Here is a 26,695-nt window from a genome sequence, read left to right on the forward strand (position 1 = left end):
TCAGGTTTCGCCAGCTTTCAGCCATCTGATTACAGCCTCCTGGGTTAAAAGGGCCCAATTTTATCCCATCATTTTCATCCTGGTGAGAGCATATTATAAAATCTGCCATTTTTGTCATTTTGAATGTACAGCTCAGTTGCGCAAATTGCATTCTTATTGTTGAGCAATCATCACTAATATTCAGCTACAGAATTTGCTAATCTTTGCTAATGAAAACTCTGTACCTATTAAAAAAGTAGTTCTCTCCTTTTGCCTTGGTCCTTGGCTGCCTCCATTTTACTTTCTGTCTCTATGGATCTGATTCTATTTACCACACATAGGTAGAACCAAACAGTGTATGTCTTTTTAGGACTAATTCACTTAGCATGAGGTTCACCTCTGTATTTAAGAGATGTCAGAATTTTCTTCTTTTCAAATGCTAAATAGCATTCCAGTGTAGTTCATTTTTAATGCACAATACTTTCATGAGATAAAACAATAATGTGAAGGAAAAAAAAGTATAAATAAGACCATCATCAATACATGAAGTTTTACTCACAATACAAATTTTATTGCTAGTGTGTTAAAGAACTATGTTTTAAAAATATTGAAAAGATGATAGGAGACATTAAAATTTTTCCCACAATGCTTTGTAACATAACTGATTCTTTGATCTACTAATATTTAATAATATGTGTCTAATTTGGACATGTGTGAATGAAATGTTCTTGGTATTATTAAGTCCACATGATAGCTAAAAACACTTTATGTATTACAAACTCTGTTTATGATTCTCATACCATGTTGCTTATTTTTTATATCACAAAAGTTAATAATCAGTTGCTTACTGCTTCGTACTTAGTACATTTTAACTTTGGGGCAGAAATCACACAAGAAGTGTTTTCATGGCTCCACACTTGGCAGTTTAGAATCTATTCCTACCGTGAGGACTTGTTTGGACAAGAATGGTCAATTGGGTCTTTGGGAAAGCTGAAATAAAATTACAGTTCTTCTGAGAGGGGAAAGAAATTATGTCCTTCCTGAGATAAACCTCAAGGTGGCCCTTAACTAACTGATGTAAACAACTGGTAAGTCTGTTCATATCTCCAATGTGGAGAAGGTAAACTAAGGATCCAGAAAGTAAACATATACTGTTGTTGTTAGTGTTGTATTAATTAGTTTTCAATGCTGTGACCAAAATTCATGACACTATTTAAAGAAAAAAAAGGAATATTTTGGCTTCCAATTTCAGAAGATTTAGTCCATGTTTGTCTTCTGTCCTGTGCTTGAGGATGGCATCATATTCACGGGAACATGTGTCTGAGAAGAGCATTTTATGTCCATCAGGAAGCAGAGAGAGAGGGGTGGGAGGGAGAGAGGGAGAGAGGAAGGGAGGGAGGAAGGGAAGGAAAGAGGGAGAGAGGGAGAAAAAGAGGGGGGAGGGAGAGAGAAAATGGCTAGGGACAATATACTCCCAGAGATGTAGTCTAACCATTCAGTTGCCCCGACCCTAAGTTTCCACAACAAGTGAACACAGTGCAACCACCAGAGAACAAGCATTCAAAACCTGAGCCTTCAAACACCAGATTAAAAGTGTAGCTACACTTCTAGTAAATGTTTCTTCCTCTTCCCTCTATGGAAGTATCAACCTTCCCATTACTCCAGTTGAAGATATCTTAAAATCCGGCAAATCACTTATTAGAATGAGTATTTTCATTTGGATTGGTGATCAAGTAGCAGACATTTTTATATGCATCATGACTAGGACTATGCCATAAAATTAATTTAAATGGCACTTAAAAGGGGAAAAAAACCTAAGTAATAAAATTAGTTATCAGGAGATAATATAATTAACCATAGCCACAAATAATACATTCTCTAGCCTTCTGTATGTCACATATAACATTAGTTACGTTTTCTACAATGTCTCTTAATTTTCATCACAACTGGGAAGTTGGCAGTATCTGTGCCTAGGAACACTGTATTTAAGTTTAAGATGTGGCAAAGAAAAGCTATATGACTAGAATCTTCTTTTCAAAACATAACTTGATAACTTTTTACAACTTATATTTATGAGGAGGGATCCTTCAGGTGAAAAGTCTCAATTCCATAACCAAAATCAGGGTGTGGGGTGGGGAGAGAAGACTTGAATTGGTAATAGCGAAATTTTGAGAGAGAAGTTCACTGAGGACTTGGCTGTTTCGAGAAACATTCAGTGTCCTATGTAGCCTTAACTGTCAAGCTGACACAGGCTAGAGTCACCTGAGAGGAACTTCTCTATTGAGGAGTTGCCTAGATCAGATTGGTCTTTGGCATGTCTGTGGGAGATTGTCTTGACTATCATTTAATCCTGGAGGACCCATCCTACTGTGAGCAGTACAATCCCTCGGCAGGTGGTTCTGGATTGCATAAGAAAGCTTATTAAGCATGAGCCTATAAGCAAGCCAGGAAATGAGCCAGCAAACAGCATTCCTCCGTGGTTTCTGCTCCAGGTTCCTGCCTTGAATTCCTGCCCCAACTTCCATGGCCATGAATGATCATTGTGACCTGGAAATATAAAATGAAATCAGCCATGTTCTCCCCCGAGGTGCTGTTGTCAGTCAGAGTGTTTTATCACAGCAAGTAAAAGGACAGTAGAACATCCAGGAAGCTAATGAGCCTAAGAAAAGAATAAGGATATCATTTTCTACCATGGCGAAACCCACGGAGCTCCAAGTATATTGTGTCAGTTCCTTTTCCTGTTGCTATGATAAAATACTTTGATAAAAGCACTTCTGGGCAAACAGGTTCATTCTGGCTCCTGGCTCACAGTTCACATTATAGTCTGTCATGGGAGGGAAGTCATGGAGCAGAAGCTGGAAGCCGCTGGTCACATTACGTCAATGGATGCCTACATGCTCAGCTGGCTTTCTCTCCATCTTCCATATACCAGGTCCCAACCACAATGAAGATAGGTCTTCGCCCATTAATCAACATAATGAAGATAATCCCCACATACAAGCAAGTCCAGAAGCCTATCTCCCAGGTGATTCTAGGTTGCATTGTTAATTGTTAAGTTCACAATTAACATTAAACATCACATGTAAGAACATCATGAGAAACAATAAGAGCTCAGAATTTAGAAAGAGGAGGTAAAACAGATGAGAAGGAATGTCCAGAGATGCCTAAAAGGCAAGAAAATGAAGAACATAATAGGTAGCATAGAGAAGAAGGTTATGGGCATCTATGCCAAATGCTTCAGAAAGGCTAAAGATGATGGAGAAAAGCTCTTTACTCACCTAGGAGAGAAGTTTTAGAAATCAGAGGGTCAAAACACGATTCCAGATATAGCAAAGAGATAAAAGTTAATGAGAGAAGGTTTACCCTCCTTTTAGCACAAGGCAAGGACAGCAGCAAGAATCACTGTTGTAAATGTCAGATATGGAGACACGTCAATGGAGCCCACTGGGATCAGAGCTCTTCCTTATTTCTGGTCCTATGCTGCAACCCTACAACCTGAAACCCCTAGTATCTCTGGAATATAATGAAAATAACTATTAATATCTTAATTTCTCTGTAAAATGCCGATCTTACCAATACTTTTATATATCAGGACTAAAATAGGACAAATAATAAACAAACTGATAAGGATGAAAGCTACATTACATAACCAACAGATAAACATCTCCAGTGTTTTGTTCCGAAGGCAAAAGTTTTGTTGGTCCAAAGTCTCTGACCAGGGCAGTTGACTTAAAATGGTAGTTCACTCATTTAATACAATGGAAAATAAAAGAAGAAATCACCACTGGACATATTATAACATCAACTTTCCTGTGATTTCACACAGAATGACTTTCTTCCAGATTCCCCAACCTGCTTTGTTCTGAGCATTGATTACTGATGTGTTATACATATTATACATCAGAATGTTACCTTTATCTAATTGCAGCATCTACAGTATCAGTTATCCATCTACTGACATACAGCTTGAACATAAAAACTATTCTTTTAAACTCTTCAATTTTCTTTCATATATCTTCAAGATTTATTTAAATTAATACTTTATTAGTTTCTAAAATAGGTCTCATAATAAATCTTTCTGTTATGACTATTGAGTCCTTGCAAGATTTAGAATCACAGCAGTGAAAGAACAAAAATATAGAATATATTTGAAATAGCAAGAGCATTTACAAACCTATGACTTATATGCCAGTCACCATGTTACATGTATAATTCTTTCCTACTTTACGTAAAACTGTTAGGACTCACACTAGGCAGCAATGGTGTCATTTACCCCATTGTTAATCATTCAGCAAGCAGAGGTGAGAAAGAGTACTCACTTCAGCACCTCCTCAAAGTTTCTCAGTCAGAATACTCATCACCTTCAGTTGACAGTGGAGTTGCTTTTGAGAGCCACCTTGCCATTCAACCAAAGATGGCAATATCCATGCATGACCTTCCATACTTTAAAAAGCTTGTGACATAAATCTCTCTTTTATAACTCTTCAATATTTAACAAGTTATGGCTAATATTGTCAACATGCAATATGCTGTGTTTGTCTTCAAATATAACTCACTGATTATAAGATTCATATTCGTACTTCACTAGGCACTCTGTCCTTGATCAGAAAGAGAAGGCTTCTTAATTGGTTCCTAATTTAGGTGTGTGCTAATGCCACCTAGCAAGTAGACTGGGCAAACTTTAGAGCAGAGAATTGGTTGAACTGAATCAAGAATTTCATTTTATATCATACACACACACACACACACACACACACAAATACAGAAACACACACTCACACTTACACACTCACAGACTCATTCATACACACAGAGACATATACAGAGAGAGAGAGGGAAATATACAGACATACACACTCTCACACTCACACACACACACACACATATATATATATATATATATATATATATATATATATATATACTCACACACAGAGACTCACTCACCCACACACAGAGACATACAGAGAGAAAGAGAGAGAGAGACAGAGAGAGAGAGAGAGAGAGAGAAATACACAGACAAGCACACACACACACACACACACACACACACACAACATACACCTTGAGCTGAGCTGTTGAGTCCAGTTAAATTTCTATGAATCATGCTTTTGAAGAACTCTGTAAAAATCAATGTTCCTATAAGTCTCTAAAGATCACTGAACTCTGATACATTTCAAGCCCTTTCTAAGGTTTTTTTTTAATCCATTTTCTCACTTAAACCTCATATGAACCATTTGCGCCCACACTTATTATTCTCCCTGTGTGTCAGAGGAGAAATAGGCATGTAGCAATTCTATAACCTGTCTACCATTATGTAGTTCTATATTTAAGAAATTATATAGATATAATTTCTACTGAATTCCTATCTCTTCTTAAAGAGTCATCACACACACACACACACACACACACACACACACACACACACACACACACATATTTGCCATCAAGCAACCTAGAGGGAATTTCTGTGTATGTGTTTCCTGTGATTTTACTTTAGCTCTTTATTTTTTTTTGTTTGTTTGTCCTGTTCAGGTTTGTTTTTATTTTATCTTATTTGCTTCTCTTTTTTTACATGCCTGTTTGTTTTCTAATGAAATTCAGCAAGAAAAGCTAGGGAATTGGGTGGGTGTGGAGGATCTGGAAGGAGTGAGGGGAGGGGAACCATAATCAAAATATATTGTATGAAAAAATCTATTTTCAGTTAGAGAGAGAGAGAGAGAGAGAGAGAGAGAGAGAGAGAGAGAGAGAGAGAGAGAGAGAGACCTAAGGCCTTCAAATGGCCAGGCCCTTCTAAAAGGCTTCTCACTTTTAAAAAGTCTTTTAGAATTCATAAGTCTAATAAAGATTTATCATTTCTACCTTTGGTTTTTTTAAAAAGTATAAGTAGTATATAGCATGAGAACCAATAATATTCCTTAAACAAAGTTAGCCATAGGCCGGGTATAGTGCATGCCTTTAACCCCAGCACTCAGGGCAGAGGCAGGAGCATCTCTGTCAGTTCCAGGCCAGCCTGGTTTACAGAGCGAGTTCTGGGATTGTTACTCAGAGAAACCCTGCCTGGAAGAATAAAAGAAAGGAAAGAAAAGAAAAGGTTATCCATAATATATTCACCTGTTCATAAAAATAGATATATAATATTTACTAGTGGCAAGGATAACAAATATTTTGATCAAATTCTAATTTTAAAGATGACCTAACAATTTCATTTATAATAGAATCTGCTGAAATAAAATCCACTGAAGCCATATCACACACACACTCAACCAAAGCCACGTAATATCTCAACGGAAGCCTCTATCACACACCACAAGATTCTAAACTTGACCTCATTATATGAGTGGAAAGATTCTACTCTATTTAAAAGTTAAAACTTCAAAAAATATTAAGATTCTATATCATTAGTTTTAAGTAAATATATTTACTTATTTTTATCTTAAAAAATAAATTTGAAGTGCATTTTAAGTGTTCTGCAAATAATTGTGCTTGAAATATTCATTGCCCATATCTGAAGTAATACAGTTAATATTATTAATACTCAATGGTAACAATCATAACATCTTGAGTATGTCAAAACGCTCCTTTATACAACATCTTCCTTAATATGACCACAACAATCTTTTCATGGATTTTCACAAAGAATATATACCAGCAGCAACAGGGATTTGCATTTAGTAAAACAATATAGAAATAGCAACTTAGTGTCATCTTCTAGAAGTGTAGAGATCTAAGCAGCAGTTTCATTAATACATTTTAATACAACAAAGATCTACTCATATGCTCTAGAACTGGGTTGGGATTTTACCCTAAATTTCTGATGGTTTGATTTTATTGAGATAATAGATTGGTGTATTAAATTGCTTCTTATGACTCAGAAATATATAGCACTAACTGTAAATACACTCAAGCTATAGTATCTACAACAAACGCAAACAAAACACAAAGAAAAAAGGGAAGCAACACAATTATTAATGTTGATTAATTAATAGAAGAGACAGAGAGGGTGGAAAAATTAGCTAGTTTCTTCACTTTCGTTACATTTTCACTGCATGTCGAATTTTCACATATTATTTTGTATATTTCAATATATGTATCATTATTAGAAAATAGCATGTAATTGTGAGGTGTTAATTTCATCTGGCACAGGATATAGTAAGTTCAGGGTAATTAGGATTTGGAAAAGTTGATGAGACAAACAGTGCCTGTAGGCACGGGAGTAGAAGTGAGAGGAATAGATTTGGATCGATGGTTTTAAAAGCCTTCAAATTTAGGCAGAAGAGTTTGGGCTTCCGGCACAGAGCTGCTTTGAAGGACAGTGCTGGAAGGAGTAATGTAAGATGGGCTTTACAAGGGAAGGACTGGAATCAATGAGATCTCTGGTTTCACAGGAACTTTACATCCTTATACAGCATCTGCAGCACACTATGCGCAACCGCTAAACGTTTACCAAATACCAGCAATGGTGAATGAGCAATGATAACAGAATGGACCAGAAATCCGATAAAGAGATCTAGGAACGGTAATTACACATTACATGTGGTATCTCAGTATGAAAGCACACAACTTGAAAGTGTATTGTGTGTGTGTGTGTGTGTGTGTGTGTGTGTGTGTGTGTGTGCATCCATACATAGAAAAGGCAGATAGAATGGGGTTAGGAAGCAATCTTAAAAGTCAGGCTTCCTGGATCATTTCACAGCCCTAATAGTTATTTGCTAAACTTGGACATGTTTTCTTATATTTAAAAGACTGACACAGTTTTCTATTAAAATGAGGTTAGGATCACATCTATCATAGAAGATTAATTTAGATAACAAAAAAAATCACTTAAACATGGTAAACATCAATAAAAGCTGTAACTCTCAAGTTATTGTCTTTCTCACTGAGCCACCTTCATTTAGATACCTTTCTTTTAGATGTGGTTGACAATATCGCAGGGAATTGTCCAGAACAACACTATGCCCTCCCTAACCCTAATTAAAAGAACAACACGCCGGGCCAGGCAGTGGTGGCGCACGCCTTTAATCCCAGCACTCGGGAGGCAGAGCCAGGAGGATCTCTGTGAGTTCGAGGCCAGCATGGGCTACCAAGTGAGTTCCAGGAAAAGGCGCAAAGCTACACAAAGAAACCCTGTCTCGAAAAACCAAAAAAAAAAAAAAAAAAAAAAAAAAGAACAACACAAGCACTAATTACTAACTAACTCATGACTCTAAAGGAATCGTCATTTAAAACATTTTTAGTTAGCAAAAGCATTACTCCATATCTTAATTGAAAATACTATGGCATATTCTTCCTGGTTTTATGTCTTAAACTTTTATTCTAAGGGAAAACTTTTAGCACATAGTTAAAATAGGAAAGCACATTGTTCAGTAATAACTTGAACCTATTGTGCCCTAGTATCATCAAGACAAAGTACCAAGTTCTTCTCAGCTTCACAGCCACTTCTGCCACCACTTCCCAGGACAAGTACAAGGCTTCATATGGTGGAGACCCCAACATGTCCAGGTGATAGTCTTTATGCAAGTTTCTGATCTCAGAATTTTTTCTACAGAAATAAAACTCCACACTCCACATCAGCAAGGAACTACAGGAGGCTTTTAGAATCATATTAACAACCTCATTTCTTCCCCCCACTAAGACTTTTCCATGCATAGAAATAAATACAACCTTCCTATGGCCATTCTTCTATAATTTATGGTTTTCTTAAAAATTGGTAAATGAACACCCAAACTTTTGCTTTTCTAAATAAAGCTTACACAACAGACTCTTCTTTAAATTTCAGAATAGCAAGCTTTTTCAACTTCCTGCAGTCTATGTTGGTGGGGAGGGGCAGGAATTGTTTCGATCAAGGATTAACTATTATTAATTCCTTCTTTCACAAAGGACATGATCTAACTTTAGATTATAGCTCTTACTGACACTTAAGATGCTCTTACTGACACTTAAGTATAGGGTTAAATGTAGCAAACTGAAAGAATTAAGGACAAGTCTAGTGATGACAAGCAGTAGCATATTGGGCTTATTGCTCCACAGGATATTTTTATTTTTACTTAAAGGTAACTTCTCTAATATCGTGTGGGCAGGAATAAAATTTGAATGCTGAGACAAAATAGCTGCGTTCCAGAGACTTATGCCCTCACTCTCAATTCAGAGTTGTTGCTGAAAAGTAACAGGTCTGGTGGAGATGCACGCACCACAGCTGCCTGCTTTCTTACCAATACCATGTAAGGAAGTTCTGGCCCACAGGATGAGGATTTTCTAATATGGAGTGGAATGGGTACATTGCTTCTGGGGTTGGGTTTTAATAATCTGCGATATAAGTCTTCATTCATCTCTACCTGTTCTTGAGTTGGCCAGTTGGAGATGCTGTCCAAAAATGACCTCGTAAACCAGGCATTGCAAAAGGAACAGCTGATGGAACCTGTATTTCTAAAATTGAGTAGAAAGAACTAAGACCAACCCAAAGCCATTCCTACCACTGCTGAGTGGGTGAGAAAGCACTGTTCATGGTGTTAACCTTTGGAGCTATAGTGGTTGACTTATTTTATAGAAACTAAAATAAAGCTAGTTAATGCATGTGGCCAAATTCTATACAGTAGAAGGCTTTCTGATGCGATATAACTTGCATCGAGGCAAAAAATAAACATATCCCCAAAGGGAATATGTTATGTGCTATTCTCTACCAGTTAATTCACCAATAATAACACATAATAAAGTTATTATTTTACAATTTGGCTAACATTCAAAGAATACCTTCAATTGCTACTTTACAGGTATTTGCACATTTCATTCTGAAAAATCCCACATCTGAAGAATAAAAAGCTTACAAAGTAACTAAGCACATTGCCCAAGAATATATAGATACTAGTCATCAAAGAAATCATTTATAAGAATTGTCTAGTGAATAAAGAGAATATTAAGAAACAGTACAGCAATGCAGACTTGTAGGTTTATGTTCATTCAATTAGGAAATGTTGATGTCCATGCCATGATTATATTCATGGACTGTGGGGATCAAGGATGTTTAAAGGACATGAATCGTGAGAGAAGCATATCTAAAACCAGTTGAAAACAAATACCATGAAAGCAACTACAACAACCTATAAAGAATATGGTGTCATGTGATACTGCAGAATATTGCGGCGATCTGTTTTAGAAGGACCGCTCTTTAAGGAAAATAGCACTTCAGCTGGCCCTCTCTGCATGCAGAGTTCAATGGGCAAAGGGAGAAACAGAATCATTCAAGTGAACTAGAGGATGAGTGTGAGGGCAGATGCCTCTTTTCCTCTCCTGTCTGTTTAGGGGGCTCCTGAGTGTGTAAACGAGTGGGTCTCTGATTCTAGTGCCTGCTTGTGGGGGCTCTTTGATTTTTCTGTTGGCTTGTCTTCTTCAACTTAAATATGATGGTTTTTGTTTTATCTTATCATATTTTATGTTGTTAGGTTCTTTTGTTGTGAAAAAACTGAAAATATTTAAACTTTAAAAAAAAATGAGGGACATTGAGATAAGATAGTTCCTTGGGTTATCTGGGTGAGCCCTGTGTAATTAGTTAAGGTCCTGATAGGTCGTTAAAGAAGATGGTCGGTGTTAGAAAGGGTAGTGTGGTAGTAAAGCCAAGGAAAATGCTATGCATGGGACATTTGACCTTCTAGGTAGCCAAGGGTCAGACAAGGAAACTGATTCTCCCCTAGCACCCCACCAGAATCCCAAAAAGCAGCAAATCCTTGAGGAGACTGTGATCTTAGTTTAGTGAGACCCATTTTGGAGTCCTGACTTTCAACACTATACAATAATTAGTGTTTTTGTGTTTTCAGTCATATTGAATAACTTTATGATTCATATATTCACAACACTCACATATTATTATTAACTACATATGTTAAATATATTGATAGATAATATGTAACAATATATATTATTTATACTATTCATATATTCATATACTATCAATAATAACTTTAGTATCTTGTTTGTGTTTTCAATAGTATTGAATAATTACATTAATAACTTTCTGTGGCAACTACAGAAGACACTAGAGGACTTCTCACATGTAGCAAACATCAAAAATGTTAGTGTAGTGAAGTAGGGTACTGATGGAAGAACCAGTAGAGAAGCAGATACATGGTGGTGTGTATTTTATCCAGGTGGATGCTTTCAAACATCATTTGGATTAGCTCTCTGAGTTTTCAGTCAAAGTAGTTATATGATGACAAAATTATTAAACTGGAAATATTATATATGTTATATATATGATATGAATATACAAAAAGCAGCAAGAGCAGAGAAGGGAGAAACAGGGTTATTTCCAATGCTTACCAATCATCCAAGAAGGACACATAGTAAACAAAATGAAATGTATTTATCTCAGACTCAAAATTTAGATGTGATTTGGACTACAAAACTAGAGATAAAATTGGGGTAGTCAGTATTTCTATGGCAGGTGAATCTATGAGACTAGGAAAGTTACTCCTTCCAGGCACTAAATGTTTATTGTGTGCCTGTTTTTCTATGATCTAGGAAGATGGCAGTTCACAAAATGAGCATTACCTCTCATCTTACACAGACTCTGTTCTAGTGAAGAAGATGGATAACACACCAAGTAAATACACAAAACTACAGAAAGAGGAAAGCATTGTCATGAAAAATTTTAAAGATGTGTTTGTCTCAAAACTGGTATAAAAACCAGTTGGGAACTTTCCAGAACTGACAAGATGTGTTTAGGGAGAGGTAGCAGCCACACACAGAGCGTTGGAGAAGCTTTATTGGTGAGGCATTTAAGCTGAGACTAAATGACAAGGAAGTAGTCACACTTTTTCTTCGATTGATTGCCCTCCTGTGTCGCTGAGCACTTGAAGGAGAAGGATACTGCTTACATCTTGTATGCACAGGTCTCTCAGTGACACCACTATTATGATGAATCATATTGTACCGTGTATCCCTTTAAAAATTTATGAGCACATAATAAGTATTTACTATCTACCAGATTTTAAAGACCAAACAAAACAAAGATTTCATTGTTTTTTTTTCCCCCTCTCCAATAGCTCCCAATCTGTTTGAAGAAACTATGTATAAACATGGAGCAGAGGTGGCAGTTCAAGAAGAGAGCATGAAGAGGTAGACAGCTCCATGACACACTGCATGACCACGTCCTGGCTCAACCAGTGAAACATGGACTTACGTTAAGGAAACTGGCTTGTTGAACCTCAACATGATAGGTTTGAGGACCTCAGTGAATAACTCAACTTCTAGACTGTAATTTGTCAAGCTTTAAGTAGAACTAAATATATTTTCATAGCTTACCTGTATGTGTCAGGTCCTAGTCAGTCATATTTTATTATTATTATTATTATTATTATTATTATTATTATTATTATAAGTATAAAATGATACATTATGATTTTAGACCCTCATATCTATTAGGATAGTACCTTAAGAGGCTAGTGGAACAAAATGTGCTATAAAGATACAGAATATACAGCAAGAAACTTGTATTAGACGATTTTGACTTAACAGAAATCTTAAATATACACTTCCAATCCCTTTATGGTATTTTTCCTACCAGGGAAAGCTTTTTATTTTTTCCTACTGCAGAGGTCATCTTTAAACTAGTACATTAAAGATGTTTTCTGTGTTAAGCAGCTACTAGGCATGCCTAGGGTCCTTATAAACTGAAGCTGTAACTCCTTCCAGTTCTGATGTAGATTAGTGCACCACAAAACAGCCATAAAAAGGATACGATGAGAGAATTTGAGTAAAAAGCAATACTGGTGACATATAAAAATGGCCAGAATAAACTTTAATCGGCCACCTCAAAATGACATATCGACACAGTTCTGCAGTCTCTTCCAACAACCTATAGCTTCCCCCTGGGGCATTTCCTCCAAACACTCAGAACTTCATTCTCAGAAACTTTCAATCATGCTGATGGCCATGGGGCGCTTCAGCTGCTCAGTTACCTGCAATCCCTGCTTCCATCACCCTGCAGCAACACCCAAGGCTGCCAGCCAGCTAAAACAGCCTCTCCCAGGTGTCCACACTCCGCTCTGTGAGCCTCCCTCCTATTTCAGCAGGAAGACGCCTGCCATTCTCATAAGAGTACGATCCAGGTCATCCTCCATTGGGGCTTCCAGACAATCAACTCACATCTCTCTCCTAAAGCCTTAACTTTCTCCTCTTCATTAAATTTTCAGCCCATTCTACCAGCTTATACTGCCACATCTATGTTTCCTTGTCAGAATCCATCTGACACCCCAAGCTCTAAATTTTACTCATATCACTGCTTATATATGTATGTGTATACTAATACACATGCACACACACACACACACACACACACACACACACACACACGTACGCATGCATGCACATACACACATACACACACACACACACACACACATGCATGCATGCACACATACAGAGTCTGTGTTTAGTAGGTTAAAATGTCAAAACAATTATTAATTTCAGTAAAGTGATATAACTTCTAAGGGTCACTGTCTTTTCAATGTGTCAATTGGTCTGTTACAGATCTAAATTAGTGGATTTCAAACTTTTGTAAGTAATGAGACTTTTTCCTCAAATTCTATTGTAGACCTTACAGAAAGAGTGAAGTCTTTGAAGGAGGGACCATTCATAGATTGTACACTTGCCAAATGACCTCCCCTCCTTAGAATGGCTTTTGTGCTGTTTCCAAGTAACAAGACCCCAAGGAACACATGGCAGTCATTGAATTAAATAATCCATATAGCCCATTCTAGACCTAGCATCTAAAATTACTATTTAAAACAGTCACACGGGAAGAATAATCAAGGAAGCTATAACAGTATCTAGTGCCAGTTTTGTTATATGCCATACTGTCTTTTATTTTTAATCAATTGCCCCCAGATGTACTTTTTTTTTAACCAAGGAAAAAGATAGACTTAGCAAACTTCTTTAACTTTATGCAAAAACCTAAGTTGGCAAGCACTGGGAATGGGATGCAGTCCTTGCTCCTTTCAATGCTGCACATCCTCTCCACACGAGGTCTTGCCTTCCAGCCTGGCTCCCCTCCAGCCACTACGACCAGTGAACGAGATCCTCACATATTTTATTATAAACATATTCCAAATATCTGACACCTGGTGGACGGCTGTATTTGTAGGAAGAAATAGGTTGGTGCAGCCGGCTAAGAAATGGCGGTTTCTGCTTCCAGAAAGATAAGTCATCCCTGAAGACCTGGCAAAGATATCTATTTGGAAAACCCAATACTTTGAACTGAACTAGGAAAATAGTGGTTACTTAAAACTACTATTTCAAAAAGTATATTCTAAATCTCCCTTAGCCCACTTGGTACCATCGACTCCAAAACGTGTATTGGACTTCTCATGTGAAATGTTCCAGTGGTATGGTGTAGAATCTTCCTTTATACTCAGCTGAATTCTTTATCCTTAGACTGCCTCTCACACAAATCTAAATATGCTGGATAATTACAGAAATAGTAACCGGGTGGAAAGCATTCTAGGCATCTGAACTCGGAAATTTGTTCTAGTGTCATTCCCTGTTTATTGTCTTAAATCTTTCTTCAGATCCGATGCTATTGTTGCTCTTTTTCCTCTGGCAGATGTTCAAGGGTGAATTATGCAATTAAGAATCCAAAATTCCACTCCATCCAGATGCCTAATTTGCTAACTATTCACTTGTCAGAAACACATGTTGACTGCCTATTACAGAATGACGGTCGCGCAGCACAGCTTCTGGCTTCCATTTTATGAACTGATGCCGAAACTCTGATGAGTGTCCCAGAAGGCATTTTCTAGTGTTCATCCCTATGCCATTTTATTAAATTTCAGCAATGTCTCAACATCTGTTTAAAACAAAAAGTTCACCCTAAAAGTTTTAGTTCCAAAATCAATATGTACTTTTGTTTGGAAGGTCCTTACAGTGGAGGAATATTTCTGGAATAAACATTCAGACGCCAAGGAGAGTGGGAGAGAGGCGATGTCACCAGTGGACTGAAGCCAAAACAGCTCCTGAAAGGCTTCCAGGCTGGGTCCAGTTATGCTCTCATTTTGTGACTCCAAAGCCACACGGAGAGGCAGGCAAACAAGCAAGGTTCTACAGAAGCTTATGAGGCAGTCAGCAGGTTGCTAAGGGCGACGACCCAGCATTGCCACTACTTCTCTAGGTAGCAAGTGAAGTCATGCTTGGCAAATGGACAGTACAAGTAGTGCTTTCAGTAAATCACTAAATAAATCAATGTCCGATAACTGGTCTTTTCTACATTATTTTACTATATCCCCTCTTCTTCCCCTTCATAACACGGTATGAATTTATCTTGAAGAAACGGGTTGGTAATCCTGGTCTATTATCTGCATTGTAATCCGCTGCCTCTCATTTGTATCTTTAGCTTTAATACTTTTAAAGATTTTTTTGGCATTTTTCTCATACTATTCCTGACTGTTTAGCATTAAAAATTATTCATTTAAATCTGCATATATGTCTCTCTTCAGTGGTAATCTAGACTAACCCTCTAGGGTTAGTATTGCTGGACCTCACTTCCTGGGAGCATATCTAAGTCAGGGGCCAAGAATAGCAGCCTACAACCATCTCCTGGGTAGCGGGTGTAAATACTCTTGGGGCAGGTGCCATGTACACCATGAGGAACTGCTGCTCTTTTGACTAGAATGGTAGAACCCTTTTCTTTTCTTTTCTTCACATATTAGGTCTTTCCTACGACTTGAAGAGAGGTGGTCCAGTTAAATATGTTTCTTTGGAGTTGTTAGTCAGGCTTTGGTTAGTCATTCCTATACCAGTCTAGGTAACCTGGCTTGCATGTGAGCATATCCAGCCATCTTGACCTAAGTAAAGGAACTCATGCTGGCATTTACTAAAGCCAGCATTTTAAGACATGACCTTTCCAGACTAAGGGCTTTTTATGGTCAGTTCCCATACTATTCCTTCCTGGTCCCCCTCCACCTCAACCAAGGTCCATTATGGCGTTAACTATTTGTCCCTCTGTGGGAGCTTCCTTCCAGGCCCCTTTCATGGCAAAGTCCACACATGACCATTATTTAAGACAAGACCAACAGGTTTCCCCACACTCCCCGGTCATTCTTTTGTCCTCTGGCCATTCATCCACAGACTGTCACTAGCTGTACCATCTACAAAAGGAATCAGTCTGCCGTGCTGGTGTGGACAGTTCCATCATAGCATGATGAGGACTGAGGGGGTCATCTAAGCCTGGCCCATTCCCCAGTAGAGGCACCACCTGAAGGAGATAAGGCAGAACCTTTCTCACGGGCAGTGTGTTATGCCAACCTGTGTCTAGGAATTGGAGCTGCCCTGGAACAAGGTTGCCCTCCAGACTAATATATGTGACAGGATCAGAGAGGCTGAGTGGGAACTGCACAGATGTGTGTCTACAGGATCAGAGAGGACATCAAGAAGCAGAGTAGGAACTGAGCTGCTCTCTCTGTTCCAAGGTTGTTTTGAGCTGGTCAGTTTCGGAGGCTGGTCTAGGTGGGCTCTCACTGTCCCTGGTGCAGATACTTGACCCCTGAGATTTTAATTGCTGGGGGAGTGGGCGATGTTTGTGCGGTGTCAGCCAAATCTTTAATGAACCACAGGAGGCAGGTGTGTCCGTACGCTTGGAGGTACCCTGAGTCCTTTGGGAGCAGTGGAGGTCGATGGCCAAACAGGATCTCAAAAGGAGAGAACCCACGTTTACAGATGTGCAGTGCACCCTAAACAGTAGAGGTGGCAGGCTTTCTGGTCAAGGGAAGTATGTTTCTTGGCAATATTCGGCCAGTGTCATTTAAAAAACTCTATTCATTCTCTCTACCAGTCTGATGATTGGGGATAGTGCAGTGTACACAAATTCCAAGTTAATTCTCCATGCTGGTAGGAAAAGCTACTCCATCAGAAAAAGTGCACACCGTAACCAATAAGTATTGGTACCCTCTGCTGGGGCGAATGTCAGTAGTTCATGAGCTTGCCAGACAAGGCTGGAAGCGGTCATCCCTGAGTTGTAACTTTCCTATTGGTGGTCATCAGCAAGCCCTTCTGGTTTTCAGCAACCCCTTGGTCAGCTGCTCGTTTTCTTTCTTCTGGCCTCTATGAGGGGAGCACGGGGAATGTAAGTATCCCTTCTGAGGGTGTGAGGGCGGGCCTGTGGGGCTGTGTCTTCATAGAGGGCAGCCCTTGGGCTGCCAACTCTGTCGGTGGTGGGTGTTCCGATTCCCTTGACTTTGACTCTGTGTGAGCCAGGCAGTGCACCACAGCCACAGCCAGAGGAGCAGAGAACTTCTAAGAGCTAGAGGATGTGATCTATCTTTTGGTTTTTTTGCTCCTTGAAGTAAGCAGTCCCTTTTATCAATATGTTGCTGCTCTGAGTCTCTTGATATTGGGAGAGGCTATTTCCCCCGTTGGAGGCTTTGACTCCCATCAGGAACTGGGGAGTGGCTTGTCCTTTAAGTACAGCCATGAGGGGAAAAATCCCTTTTATAATTTCTCCACAATTGGGGGGGGGGGGAAGGGGACTCTCAATCTACTTCAAGCAAGTATGTGACAGGATTACATCTTCTTGGCTGAGGGCAGGGCCTGCTAGTTCCTTTAGTTGACACATTGGAATAGACTCATCCCCAGAATACAGTGGACCAGAGTCTGGCAGAGCTGACCAGCCAGATGAGGTTAGAGAGCATTGAGTTAGGGTAGATGTCACTGGATGGGCAGGATAAGAGCTGGTAGGGAAGCACCATCGTGGGGAAAAAAATTCACCCTCAAGGAAGCTAATGGGAGGTGCTTTCTTAACAGTCTTTGTAACCAGTATGGTCTGGGGCTGGGAAGGTTCTGAAAGCAAAGCCATCTCATGGAGTCTTGGGCTGACAGACACCATGAATCAATATATGGGAACTGATCTGAGTAGCCAGGTGGTCCCACACAGATCTCTCAGACTGTTAATCACAGTCTAATCTAGAGTTCCTTCAGATGGCCAGGCAACATCACAGAAGGGCCAATCAGTTTTACAGAGTCTTTAATTTTGAGAGCTTTATCCTAATTCCAAAGTCAATGGTAAATGCTCCTTTGAGTGGTCAATCATGGTTTGTAGGACTATGCAAGTTCTCACACCAGGACTGTGCAGACCCTCTGAGGAGAAGAGTTCCTTAACCAGAAGTCAAGGGTACTTATGTGTGCCTAGCCTTGTTAGTATATGGGATGAGCTGGAGGAGACCCTCAAGCTTCCCTCTCAAGCAGGTGCCTTCCTGGCTTGCTGCCTTCAGCAATATAAGAGGTCTTACTTCAGGGCCCCATCTATTCACCTCCTATTATGGGATGTGAGTGCCCATCCGGGTGAAACTATCTCAGTGGAATTACAGGTTGGGGCCCAATCAGATCCTGTAGCCACAGAGCTGTGGGATAATTACAAGCATTCATATGCTCCCTGACCATTCATTCAGAAGTTATACATTTCCATTCTAAATTCACAGTCTAGAGCTGGCCCAGAGGTCATTAGAGCAAGGAGAGCTAGTTCTGCCTCTCATCTGCTGCAGCACTCCACTACATCATACCTGAGCAACACAGCAGAGCTGGCCCTGAAGGTGTGGGTGTGGGAGATCCCATCCTGAAAACAGGAAAGCAGAACTGGCCCCACCCCCTGCTCATTGCTTCAAAGGGTGAACTCGCCAAGGCCATGAAGGAGAGCTCACCCTGGTGATGAGGATGGAGGAGAGCTGGGAGCCTGACAACCCTGCAGCTACCCAGGCCCAGACACAGGGTTATGGGTTGACTCATCCCAATATCCACCCCATCTGTGATCTGCGGGAGCATGTGTAGGGACCGTTCCTGCAGACCCAAGGCACACACTATGAACTCATTTAGTCAAGAGTTCCTTTTATTTCCTAAGACTTATTTCATAGGGGCGACACGGCTATGCACAGAAGCACACCCACACAAGGATTGAAATGGGACATTTGCACTGTGAGCTGTAGCACTGTATGTGAAATGAACATGCCTGCTGACTTCCTTTCTATAGTTACAAGGTAAGGTGTTCCTACCTTCTCAGGGATGGTTAAACATTGGCAGTACAGGTCAATACTTTGCAGATGCTCCGCCTTGATTACATGTCATCTGTTTTTATTGGGCTTACTTGACAGGCGGCAGACTAGGAAGTTGTTAGAAATGTGAGAGAAAGTCAAGACGTGACTATGGTTAAACGATTCTACCCTCTATAATGTAAGTTGGCATTCTCACCTTTAGAAGGAACCATGTTACCCGTTAATGAACTGGTGTGGAACTAAGAAAAGTTGAAAGGAAGAAGTCAAAGATGAGGGTGGGAGGCAGGAGACAAGTAGAGAGAAGAGAGAAAGGAGGTGGAGGAGTTAAAGAGAGAGTTGGAAGGTGTTTAAAAGCTTTTAGAAAACTGCCTCTAGCTCATATTAACATAAATTTGCAAATAAGAACTCTAATAACATATTTATCCACGACACTTAAAGTTTCCCTAGCGCTTCTCCAGATAGCATTAATTATAACAATGTATAATTGACTACATTGGGGTCTAAATTCAGAAGAAAAAAGTCTAATTAAATCATTTTTTCCACCCTGCCTAAAAACACATTTAAAACCCTGTTTTAAAAAAAAAAAAAAAAAAAAAGATAGATGCCAGGCGGTGGTGGCACACGCCTTTAATCCCAGCACTTGGTGGATTGGAAGAGCCAGGTGGATCTCTGTGAGTTTGAGGCCAGCCTGGTCTACAGAGATCCAGGACAGGCACCAAAACTACAAAGAGAAACCCTGTCTCGAAAAACAACAACAACAACAAAATGATAGTTGCATACAGCTGAGTATATAGTTCCATGGTAGAAAACTCACTTACCATACATGAAGCCCTGAGTTCATTCCCCTAACACAATAAAAATGACTTGCTTTCTGGAGAGATTTTTAGTTAATGTCGGGCTGTCCTGGGCTTTTTGAGTTTCACAATCAAGTTATGGAATGAATGACTTGGAACTGTCAGTCACATTTTTAGGTAATCAGAGCTATGCATGATTGAGTTGAAACATGACCTAAGAGTGAAAATCGGATACAATATAAAGCAATAAATGTAGAAAATTATATGGCAATTTTCTTTTGAATATATTCTTTTGAATATCTTTCAAATGATAATTTCCTTTTTAAGATTTTTTTTAAGTTACATGTATGTGTGTCTGTGTGTGGGTATATGCTTGTGAATACACGTGTTCATGGTGACCAGAAGAGGCCACTCGACCCCTGGAGTTGATTATGAGCTGCTTTACATGATTCCACCACAAGAACAGCAAGTTCTATTGACTACGGAGCCAACTTCCCGGTCCCTGATTGATAATTTCTTAATGGTTTTGAAGGATATGTTCTTACTAAAAGATAGATGACCGGTGGACTAATTCCACCAATCAGTGATACAGGTAAAACCTGTTTATATGCTTTTAATGTTTACCAACAGTTAAAATAAATGAATTAAAATTTTGGAGACATGTTCCTCCAAAATCTTTTCAAGCCAGCAGCAAGCTTCCTCCACCAAAGTTAAATTTTAAAAGTGAAAAAATTAAATGAAATGAAAAACGCCATGCCTATTTTGACACTTGTAGATGCATAAGGCCGTTTGTGCTAAAGCTCTATACAGCATTGGTCCTTGCTATCTAAGAGCCCAGAGACTCCAGGGAAGTAGTATCACGTAGTAAAGGGAGCGGGGTGATATGCTTTCATTCTTGCCTGAAGCTCTGGTTTGCCACAAGCTTCAGAGCCAGAACGGAAACGAAACTCTATAAAGTATCAAGTACAGAGAAAACACGATTGCTACTGTAATCAGAAACTTGCAGCTCACGGAAGGTATTTTTTACTGTACCCCTTCCCGGTGTCGAATGCCACTAGTTCTGGAGTTTTCTACAGTGACTCAGATGCAGGAGGGTGGCACTCTTTCCCGTGGGACTTGTCCAAGTTGGTTCACATCGCCATGTTCATTCACTAAGTATCAGTTTGCTTGTGGTGCTCTCTTTCCTGACAGACTATGAAATAGTGTCAACTAAGACCCAGTTCTTGACCTCCATTCTCCTACGTCCAGGATAATGTCTAGGTTGTAGTATAGACTACATGGCATCACTATACAAGTGGATAAATAAATAGATGATACCCAAGGTAGATGCCAAGAACAGAAAGAAAATAAAAAAGTAAAGACATTGGTCAGTGTTCATTGTGTGGTGTTTCATATCTTTGTGTGGCTGATAGTTTTAACTGCTTATTCATTCCATATTCATCCTTTATATAGTTTTATCTAACACTCAGGAAGTACCACAGAAGCTATTTTTTGATTTCTATAAATAGGTTAATGGCTAGCACATGCATAGAAATATGTCATTTAAAATAGTGAAAGAGAAATTTTAATTTTTTTCATGTTCAAAAGTAAGTATATTATCACACTTTTCACTCTGCTATACCAATTTTGAATCTTCTATAAAAATATTCTCAAACCTGTTTCTTTGGATGGAGGCCAATGTCAATAAGCTATAGCTAACTGAATGAATTTCAGGATAGGTATCTACTAACTCTGCTATCTCAGGGATCAACATCTCCAAGGAACAACCAATACAGTTTCAACTCTGAACAAATCATCCAACTTCTGAGTATTTGCATTTGCAAGCAAATAAACCAAGAGTTTTAACACCTGGCCTCCCAGATTTTGCATGCTCATAACATTCTATATACATGTAATTCCTCTTCAATAAACTTAGCATGAGCTCTTCAGTCCTTGAAACAATAAGCAAGTAAAGATAGGTTTCCTCTCTCCTGCAGTTCCTGCATGTCCTGTGTGTAAGCATCCATGGGAGTTCAGGCATGAAATGTAGTGGAATGTGGAAAGGGTTCAGAGACTCAGAATCCCAGCAGACCACATTCCCTCATGTGTCAAAACACATTGCAACAAATCCTTAGGATCCCTTAAGATATGTGTCCCCTGGTGGCCGCAGCCCTGTCAAAGCCTAGCCTCTAGAGAATGTGAGAGAACCTGTGATTTGTTAAGTAACAGAAGACAGCAAAAGTATAGGGATATTATTTCATAAATATATGAGTTAACAACCTAGCTCAAGAACCCTCTTCCTTTCCAGCTGTGAAGATACCAGCTTCTACTCTAGGGAACTGGTAGGAACCTCTAGGAGATAAGAGCACTTCCAGACCTACACCCATGAGAAAATGAATCAATCAACTGAAGGACAGTAGAAACTAATGTTGCGGAGATTTGGTTTTGATGTGACCACAGACCCAATCAATACTCAGAGTTAAGATAGACAGGCAAGGTCCCAAGGTACCAAACTTGACCCCAGCTGTGACCCTGTGACCTGGACCTATGCTCGTGCCCATGTGAGTACAAGTTCACATGCATGATGCTTTAAGATGTTAAAGTTGTGCTCATTAGATAGGCAGTGATAAAAGCTAATGAAGCTATGCAGGTAATCTTGATTTTTGCTTTATTTTCATGCCTAAAATCTGGTAAGGGTATGTTGTTTTTCATTTCTTTGTTGTTTGTGACATTCATGCCTGTATACATTGAATGTGTTTTGATCTAATTCACCCCTCATTCCCTCCTCTCCACTCGTCTCTTATCCCTCACACGACTATTCCCTTCCAATTTCATGTATTTGAGTTCTTAAATTAATTTTTTAAATTAAAATGTGATTATATAATTTCCCTTTCCTCCCTCCAATCCTTCCCTTTTACACAACTACCTGCTCCCTCTCAAAATCATGGCCTCTTCTTAATTATTGGTGAGATATATACATATATATATATATATATATATATATATCATACACACACGTATATTAAACATACACATACACAACCTGCACAATTCATTTAGTGTTATTTTTATGAATATAACTTCAGAGTTGACCACTGGGTGCTAGATAATCAGTTGGTGGGGGAGGGGAGGCTCATCCCTGGGAAAGACTATTCATATTCTACTCTCAGCATTCTTTAGTTTCCTGGAGTTCTCTGTCTATGGGTTGGGCCTGGTGAGAGTTCTCCCTTCCATGTTAGCATACGGATTGATGTTGTACTTCTTTAGGTCTTAATAAATGACAGAGAAGCTTCACCCATGATACCTCAACAATACAGCTGCCTAAACATATGCTGTTTTAAAAACCCATTGAGTCTACTCATTGCTACCAGTGTATGTATGGGTAAAGAGCCATATACTGAAGCATGGGTAGGGAGCCTGTCAGTGGTCACATCCCTGAAGAAAACTGACTCTTCTTCTACAAGCCATCAGTTCCCAAGAGCTATTCACCTGTGGGTGAGACTTTGTGACCCCCTTTTTCATTTATGCTGGGAATTCGTCTGAATTTTACATTTTGCATAATATATTCATTAGTGTCATAACCTTGGAAAATGAAAGGCTTACTGACCATTTTCATCAAAACACTATAGATAGAGCTAGTCTACTTTCAAAATGCTCTAGCATTTTATTCTCTTCAAATAGCAAACTAAAGTGCACCCCAGGGGGGAAAAAAAAGAGTGGCAAGTCCTTTTACTCTGTTCCTGATATTTAGGGTCTACCAACAATAATAGTAATGTCTCCAACTCATTCATTCATTCATTCATCAAATATGTCCTATACTTCTGTTATGTAGATGTTGTAAAACATCTCTGAGGAAAACAGACACAATATAGACATGGTAATTTACCATAGAGAAGTTACAACTTTTTATATTAAGTTTTAAGGCTATATTGTCAATAAAAAATGTTGAATGACACAATGTGCCTTAATGGATTACAAGTCAGAACAGATGAAAGTAAATGTGCTGTATCAAACATCTTTCTCTGTATGAACTCATCAATAACTTCTTTAAAGATTATCTCAGATAAGAGATATGTAGAGTATAATGGACGGCTATTTCCTTAACCTGTCATAACACATGGTAGAGAATATTGTAGAGGGGAAGCTGTAACTGAACGCATTTGCTTGTGAAGTAAAGGGGTATGTTTTGAGAGCAAGTGATTGTGACTTGGATAGAACCGCAGCTTATCAGAAAAGGCCAGATCATACTTCACATTTTAAAAGAATGAAGGCACAAAGCAGAGCAGAGTGAGATGAAGGACTCCAGCAGAAAGGAAAGATGTGGATGTAAGATTAAGAACTACATGTCACCCATACTACAGAAAAGCTGAGATGATTCTGAAGCTTCACACCTGAAAAGAGGGAACAAGATTGTCACTAACAGAAGTTTGGGGAGGCAACAGGGGGCTTTGGTTTGTTGGGGTGGAAGTAGGTTGGTTTAGGATCGATTGGATTTGGTGGTCTAGTAAGATGGGAAAGCCAAAGAGAAGAACAAGATCTGGGAAACTGAACAAAAGTTTTGGGAGGGTGAGCTGGTAAGCTGGTAGAACCTGGGGACAGTGACTTCATGTACAACTTCCTCAAGGAAGCAAAGCAATGAGACTCTTCGGTGAAGGTGGGAGGGAACTCGAGGGAGCCATTTCTTAATGCTTTTCAGGTGTGGTACAAATCTTTCCACAAATCAAACAGGAGCTCTGGTTTGCTATTTTCAAAGTATGAAAAAATATTCCACAAAAGACTACATAAAGGTACATGAAGCAATGTCCTTTGGAATATAGCAACTATCTTTTATTTCAAAGAAGCAGGGGGGCTTGTGTTACTTCTGAACATATTGTGAGTCACTAGATCTATAAAAGAGGAATTTCGGCATGGCTGTGGTAAGTAGAAAATGAACATTTACAAATCCAGGAGTCTGTTTTAAAATATGTATCTCCTCCTTGAGTAACTGCCAATATACTTTACACTTCTCAATACAGTCCCCTGAGTTGAAGCTGAGACCACTAGGTGCGGGATTATTATACCTAGACTTCCAATTATGGAAAGAAAATTATTTCTTTTTTAAATTTTAAATTAATTAATCAGCCTGTTTCCTTTAAACAGAGTCTCACTAATTTAGTCCTAGCTGGCCTGAAACTCTATGTAGAAAAAAAGGCTGGTGTCGAACTCAGAGATCTATCCACTTCTGCCTACCAAGAAGCACTGTGATTAAATTCTTCCCTGCCTTATGTTTGTTTCTGTTTGTTTAAAGATTTATTGTATTTGATATGTGTGTGTGCATACATACATGCGTGTGTGTGTGTGTGTGTGTGTGTGTGTGAGAGAGAGAGAGGGGGGGGGAGAGAGAGAGAGAGAGAGAGAGAGAGAGAGAGAGAGAGAGAGAGAGAGAGAGAGAGAGAGAGAGAGAGAGAGACTGTCTGAATGTGCTCATGGGGGTCAAAGGGCATAGAATCACCTGGAGTTGGAGCTACAGCACTTTTGAGCATCCTGATATGGTTGCAGGGAGCAGTGGACACTCTTAACTGATGAGCAATCTCTTCAACCCCAGAAGACAAACTGTTTCTTGATGATGAATGTCAGTTCCTGGTAAACAGGGACCACCACACCCATTAGTTGCAGAATTTGTATTTTATTTTAGAATTTTTAGGGGGTTTTCATTTTTAGAAAATGAGTGCCATATAATCTGGCAATAACCAAGCACTCCCTCCCCCCATCTCTTCCACAGCATTTAAGACAGTTCTAGGCAGAGAGCATATTCATACCTTATTTGGCCAATCTATATTTATAAATCTGTAAATCTGGAAGTTGTATTAATCAAACAAAAATAGATGTGAGATAACTAAGTGACTAATAAATCTTTAAAAGATATTTGAGAAACACAGAATGACAAAATATTTTAAACAAAGAAAACTGGGAGATAGTTTTATACTTAGAACTTATGTCCTACAGAAATAAATAAGTTTTAATGTCTCTATAAAGGAGATAATTTATGGGTATTTGAGGTATTCATGGAAGCCCATGTGACTTCTTGATGCTGTACATATTAATCTCCTGGTGACCAGGGCATCTCACTTTAAATGCAGAGCGCTGTCCTCAGCGTGGACTCAGAGAAAGATGTATTATGTATGAAGTGGCTTACGTTGTTGATCTCTTCATTTATTCATTGTATCTCTCTGTGTTTCTCTCTCCTCTCTCTCTCTCTCTCTCTCTCTCTCTCTCTCTCTCTCTAGCATTTTATACTCTGCTATACTTTTCCCTGGGTCTTATATGCTAAAGGAATGGCTGAAGAACAATAAAGAAATACAGTTTTAATTCTATCAGAAGATTATTATCAGAAGAACTCACAGTGACTAGGACTGTGGAGTACTCTCAAACATCTGGCCACTTTTTATACAATAGATCATCTTAATAGTTGAGCAGATCACTCAGAGGAATCCAGCCACTATTCCACAGTTTTAGTTACTGTGTGGCTCAATTTTGATTAAAACGATGCCAGTCACTGCCATCATAATTTGGATATGAGGTATCTCCTCCAAAGACTCCTATACTTAAGGCTTGCTTCCCAGTGGAGCATTGTTCAGAGGTGTGGCTTTGGGGAAGTGATTGGATTGTGAGGACTTTGACTTGCATTCATCCTTTAACAGGTTCATCATATGATGCCATTAGTAGGAGATGGTGGGAATTAAGTCACTGGGAGTATGTCCGGAAAAAGATTCCTGTCTCTCTTTCTCTCATTCTCTCATTCTCTCTCTCTCTCTCTCTCTCTCTCTCTCTCTCTCTCTCTCTCTCTCTCTCTCTCTCTCTCTCTCTCTTTTCCTGGATGCCATGAGGTGAGTAACTTCCCCTATATACTCCCACCATAGTGACATTCTGCCTCAC

The sequence above is a fragment of the Peromyscus eremicus genome, chromosome 18 (genome assembly GCF_949786415.1).
Source record: "Peromyscus eremicus chromosome 18, PerEre_H2_v1, whole genome shotgun sequence".
NCBI lineage: Eukaryota > Metazoa > Chordata > Mammalia > Rodentia > Cricetidae > Peromyscus > Peromyscus eremicus.